General features: G+C 63.8%; 1 long non-coding RNA gene and 1 pseudogene across 1 annotated transcript; one reads left to right on the forward strand and one right to left on the reverse strand.

The window, feature by feature from the left end:
- Positions 1-3,487, reverse strand: LOC132362868 (uncharacterized). The gene is made up of 4 exons (XR_009502513.1): positions 3,352-3,487; positions 2,612-2,889; positions 2,178-2,261; positions 1-1,475 (listed from the first exon to the last, which is right to left on the reverse strand). It is a non-coding gene; the product is annotated as an uncharacterized LOC132362868 (long non-coding RNA).
- Positions 3,488-3,551: 64 nt separating this feature from the next.
- On the forward strand, positions 3,552-5,062 carry LOC132363449 (thimet oligopeptidase-like; annotated as a pseudogene).
- The last annotated feature ends 214 nt before the right edge of the window (positions 5,063-5,276 follow it).

The following is a 5,276-nucleotide window of genomic DNA, read 5'->3' on the forward strand; positions in this document are numbered from 1 at the left end:
TCTCCCTCTCTCCCTCCCAGAGAGGGAGAGACAGAGGGAGAGGGGGACAGGGAAAGAGAGACAGGGATGGAGCGAGGGAGAGAGGGAGGCAGAGAGGGACAGGGGTGGAGGGAGGGAGAGAGGGAGGCAGAGAGGGACAGGGAGAGAGGGAGAGGGAGAGAGGGACAGGGAAAGAGAGACAGGGATGGAGGGAGGGAGAGAGGGACAGGGCAAGAGGGACAGGGAGAGAGGGAGGGAGAGAGGGACAGGGAGAGATGGAGGGAGAGGGAGAGTGAGAGGCAGGGAGGTAGAGGGAGGGAGGGAGAGAGACAGGGAGACAGAGAGGGAGACAGGGAGAAGGGCTGATGGGGGCTCCCTCCCCCTCCCATCCTCTCCCCACTGCTTTCTCTTTTTTCTGCTTCAACAAACACCAGGCGCCCTTTAGATCAGCCCTGAAGTCAACGTTGATGCTTGGACGGCCTGACCTCCCTGCTGCCTTCCAGCCCAGGACCACAGCTGGGAGATGAAGTCTGTGGGGCCCTGGGCGGCGGCGGCGGGCTGCACAGGCACCTCCTCTGACGCCCAATCTCTCCTCCTTTACGAGGCAGCCGCCAGCTCCCCTCCCTGACTCCCCAACATTTGGGGCTTTTTTAATATGTGTCGATAATGCCATGAGCTACTATTTAACTTTTCCACGAGGACCCATCTCCCGAAATGCAGTGGTTTTCAGGCTTGGCTGCACTAGAGAACCCCCAGGGAAGGGAGAGACCTCTGTACCTCCCTCTGTCTCCCTCTCTCTCCGTATCTCCTTCTGGCTCTCTCCCTCTCCCTCTCCCGCTCCCTCTCCCTCTGGGGTGATGCCCGATGAGCTCAGATTCGCAGATGTTCCCCCCATCCCCTCTCTGTGCCTTTCGTGGGGCCTGGGCCTTCTCACTGTGGGCCGGGTACAGCCTTGACATTCAGACATCGGTTCCTGCAAGGACACTTGCGTTTGCTCCATACCGCGTGTGGCTGCAGTCTGGGCTTCTCCCTTTCAGCATCTTCAGTAGATGGGGGCTGTGCATGAGCCCTTCATCTTCCCCGCAGACACCACTGGTGCTTGCTCGGCCTCGCGGGTGATGCGGGGGGCACGGGGGACAGTCCTGTGTCCCGACCTTCTTGGGCTGCAGACAGGCCACGTTGGTCCTGTGGTGACTGGGGGCTCCCAGGAGAACCCCACCGCAGACCTGGAGAGGTGGCCCCAGAGAAGGTGGCGTACGCCTGGGGCCGGGCCTCACCAGCCAGCCCCGGGCCACCTGCAGCAACAGGCCTCTCGCCGTCCAGGGGCTGGGTGTTCGGGCGCCGTGGGCATGAGCTGCTGTCTGCACGGCAGCCGAGTTTGTACTGTTGAGCCCGGGGAGGCCCCTGGGTGGCTCCTGGAGAGGCTGGTCGCATTTCTTCCTGCCCTTGGCCTTAGAGCTCATCACGGTTCACGCCGTTTCTGGTTCCAAAAGGACCTGTGTTCATAAAGACCACGTGTTAGGACAGCACCACAGTGTCTAGAAATCCGGGCCAGGAGGAGGAGGGAGGGGGATTGGCTGTGCCCGCCAGTGGCCTGAGAGCCCTGGCCGCCCGCAGAGACCTGGCCCGGGGCTCGTGGGGAGGGCGTAGCCCACGGTCCCCAGCGCTGGCTGTCTCTGGGTTCCAGGAGAACTGCGCGATCCTCGGGGAGCTGGTGAGGCTGCAGGCTAAGAAGTCCCGCCTGCTGGGGTTCAGCACGCGTGCCGACTCCGTGCTGGAGATGAACATGGCCAAGACCAGCCAGCTGGTGAACACTTTCCTAGGTAACCCCGCCTCCCTGAGTCCCAGTGGGGACGGGAGTCAGGCGGACCTTGACTGGACGTGGTGCTGCCTGAGACCCCACTGTGTCAGCCCTTGGGGGTCGCCTTCCCCAACCCTTCATTCTGCCTCGAGGGGCGTGGGGTGGGGGGCGGCTGGGGGGCTGCCACAGGGACATAGCCGAGCCTCTCCCCTCCGCCCGCAGATGAGCTGGCCCAGAAGCTGAAGCCCCTCGGGGAGCAGGAGCGGCCGTGATCCTGGAGCTAAAGAAGGCCGAGTGCCAGAGGCGGGGCCTGCACTTTGATGGGCCCATCAACGTCTAGGACCTGCGCTACTACATGAACCAGGGGGAGGAGACGCGCTACCACGTGGACCAGTACCTGCTCAATGAGTCCTTCCCCATGCAGGGGGTCACGCGCGGGCGGCTGGGCATCTCCCAGGAGCTGCTGGGGCTGACCTTCGACCTGGAGAAGGGCGCCAACATGTGTCACGAAGATGTGAGGCTCTACACGGTCCGGGACGTGGCCTCGGGCAAGGTCATCCATCGGCAAGTTCTACCTGGACCTCTACCCTCGGTGCATGCGTGGGGGAACCTGTCGGCCATGGGCCGGGGCTCCTCTGTGGAAGCGGGGCCTCACCCACGTCCCTCCCCAGGGAAGGGAGGTCCGGGCACATGGCCTGCTTTGGCCTGCATCCGGGCTGCCTGCAGCAGGATGGGAGGTGCCGGATTGCCATCGCGGCCATGGTGGCCAACTTCACCAAGCCTATGCCCAACCCGCCCTCCCTGTTGCAGCATGATGAGCTGGAGACCTACTTCCATGAGTTCTGGCAAGCGATGCACCAGCTCCGCTCCCAGGAGGGTGCGGGCGCGGGGCTGCAGGCAGGGGGCGGGGAGGGCCCAGGCTCTCCCGTGGTCCTCAGGCAGGCCCTCGCCACGGGATTCTTCCACTGATGTCACCCCGCACGTGGCGACGCCCTCGGTGTCAGTTTCCTTCATCAAACCCCACTCACTGGGCGCTTACACAACAGAAGTGGATGTCCTCGAGACTCTGGAGGCTGGAAGCCCCAGATCAAGGAGTCAGGACTGATTACCTGCATGTTAAATACATGTATTCAAGAGTTGCCTTCAAAAAAGACAAACGACAAGAAAGGCACGTTGCCTGCGACTGGTGACAGCCGGTGATGAGAACCAGAGGGTAGGCTCTGGGGCCGGGAGCGCCGCGCCCTGTGAGGCCCTGGGGCTGCTGCCAGTCTCGGTGGAGGCTCAGCAAGTCCCAGTGACTTTCCCACGGGGGGGTCCCCAGCTGAGCGTCTGGGCCCGGGACCCAGTGTTCGTTCACTCTTCCTGCAGTCAGCGCTTCGTCCTGAGAGCGATGCTCTCACAGGCTGCACCGGAGGGCGTGGGGACAGTTTGCTGAGCTGTGCAACCATCACTACTGCCCTGTTTTGGAACATTTCCCTCACCCCAGAAATGTCCCTCACGCCCTTAGTTATCATTCCCTCCCCTCCCCTGCTCCTGACAACCAGGAACCCACTCTGACTCTGTGGATCTACCTGTTCTGGATGTTTCCCCTCAGTGGGGTCACACCCTGTGTGTCCTTCTGTGTCTGACTTCTCTCCCTGAGCATCGTGTTCTCAGGGTGCATCCTCGTAGCAGCGAATGTCAGGGTTTCACACCTTTGCGTGGCTGAGGGCTGGAAAAAAGACAAACGACAAGAAAGGCACGTTGCCTGCCAGTCTGGTGACAGGCGGTGATGAGAACCAGAGGGAAGGCTGTGGGGCCGGGAGCGCCGCGCCCTTTGAAGCCCTGGCGCTGCTGCCAGTCTCGGTGGGGCATGGGCAGCGCCATCCCCCAGGAGCTGCTGGACAAGCTCATCTAGTCCCGGCTGGCCAACCCCGCTGCGGCCGGGCCGAGGGAAAGGAAAGGGGCTCCCGGACCGCCCGGCTGAAAGCACGGCCTGGACACAGTGCCAGCCCCCCGTCTCCTTCCTCCCGCCCTCCAGGCCTCTTCAACCTGTGCCAGATCGTCCTGGCCAAGGTGGACCAGGCCCTGCACACGCAGACGCCCTCGGACCCGGCCCAGGAGAATGCCCGCCTCTGCCAGGAGATCCTCGGGGGCCCAGCTACGCCAGGTAGCCAAGCGCACGCCGGGCCCACCTTAGCGGTCGGTTGGCAGCTACTGCCCAGGTCAAGAGGATCCTCTGGTGGTGTGTGAAGGGGGACCGACTGACGGGCTTTGGCCGAGGCCCGCTGACCCCTGGCCTCTTCCTGCCTGGGTTCCTGGGCTGGTCCCTCCAGCTGTGGCCCGCGGAGTCCGAGGGTGGGGTGGGCGTATCAGCACATGCTTTCTGGAGAGCCTGCAAGAGGCAGGAGAGGGCTTCATAGCCCGGACGAAACTCGTCGACGAGGTTTGCCTGTGCGTGTCGGTGCGGACACGCGGTTCACTCCCTCGTGAGCGCTTTCACCCGCGCTCTCCCCGTGCTGGAGGGCGAGCCCTGACTCATCCCTCGGAGCCTCGGGCAGCTGTCCTTGTAAGAAGCTCAGGGGTGAACCCTCGTGAGCTTCAGCAGAAAGTTGGCAAAGATTGATTTGTGTCCCTCCACTGAGTTGCCCGCAAGGTCCCCGTTTTCTACAAGTGTTGGGCCAATACTCCCTCTAGTGGCGGGGGACTCAGACAGGGCTGCTTTGAGGCCCCCGCTCTGGGGAAGGGGCACGGAGCGGCCAGGGGGCCGGGCAGGAGCCTCTCCGCGTGTGTCCCAGGGACCCACCTGCCTGCAACCTTCGGCCGCCTGGCAGGAAGCTACGACGCCCAGTCCTATGGCTACCTGTGCAGCAAGGTGTACTCCGCGGACACGTTCCACACACGCTTCAAGCAGGAGGGCGTCCTGAGTGGCAAGGTGAGAGGCTGGCCTGCCGCACAGACCACCACGGAGGTCCTTGGCCTGGGCCTAGATGCTTGTGCCGCCCGCCTGGGCCTGCCAGGCTCTGAGGGCCCTGCCCTGGACCCCCTGCTCCCCTGCCCTTTGTTGAGTCAGAGCAGAGGTGGCCACACCCACACCCTCAGTGAAGGGGGTGCTCCACCCTCCTGCAGCCCCGCCCCCTCTCGGCAGGTTGCCATGGACTACAGAAGCTGCATTCTGAGGCCGGGGGCTCCGAGGATGCCAAGGGCATGGTGAAGCTCTTCCTGGGTTGCGACCCCACGCAGGACGCCTTCCTCCTGAGCAAAGGGCTGCAGGTTGAGGGCTGCAAGCCGCCGGCCTGCTGACGGCACGGGGTTTTGCCCACCCAGGCGGGCCGGGTGCCTTAGCGTCCCGTTGGGGCGGGGGAGGGGCCGCGTGTCCTCCCAGCCCCTGAGTCCCCAGCGGCCGGCCTAGGCCAAAAGGCTCCACCTGGAAGTGTCTGGAGAACCTGGCGTCAAGGCTCCCCCTTGTTGCACTAATGCAATGTCTTCCTGGGGAGCTTTCCTGGTAACAAAACAG

This window comes from Balaenoptera ricei, chromosome 3 (genome assembly GCF_028023285.1).
Source record: "Balaenoptera ricei isolate mBalRic1 chromosome 3, mBalRic1.hap2, whole genome shotgun sequence".
NCBI classification, from domain to species: domain Eukaryota; kingdom Metazoa; phylum Chordata; class Mammalia; order Artiodactyla; family Balaenopteridae; genus Balaenoptera; species Balaenoptera ricei.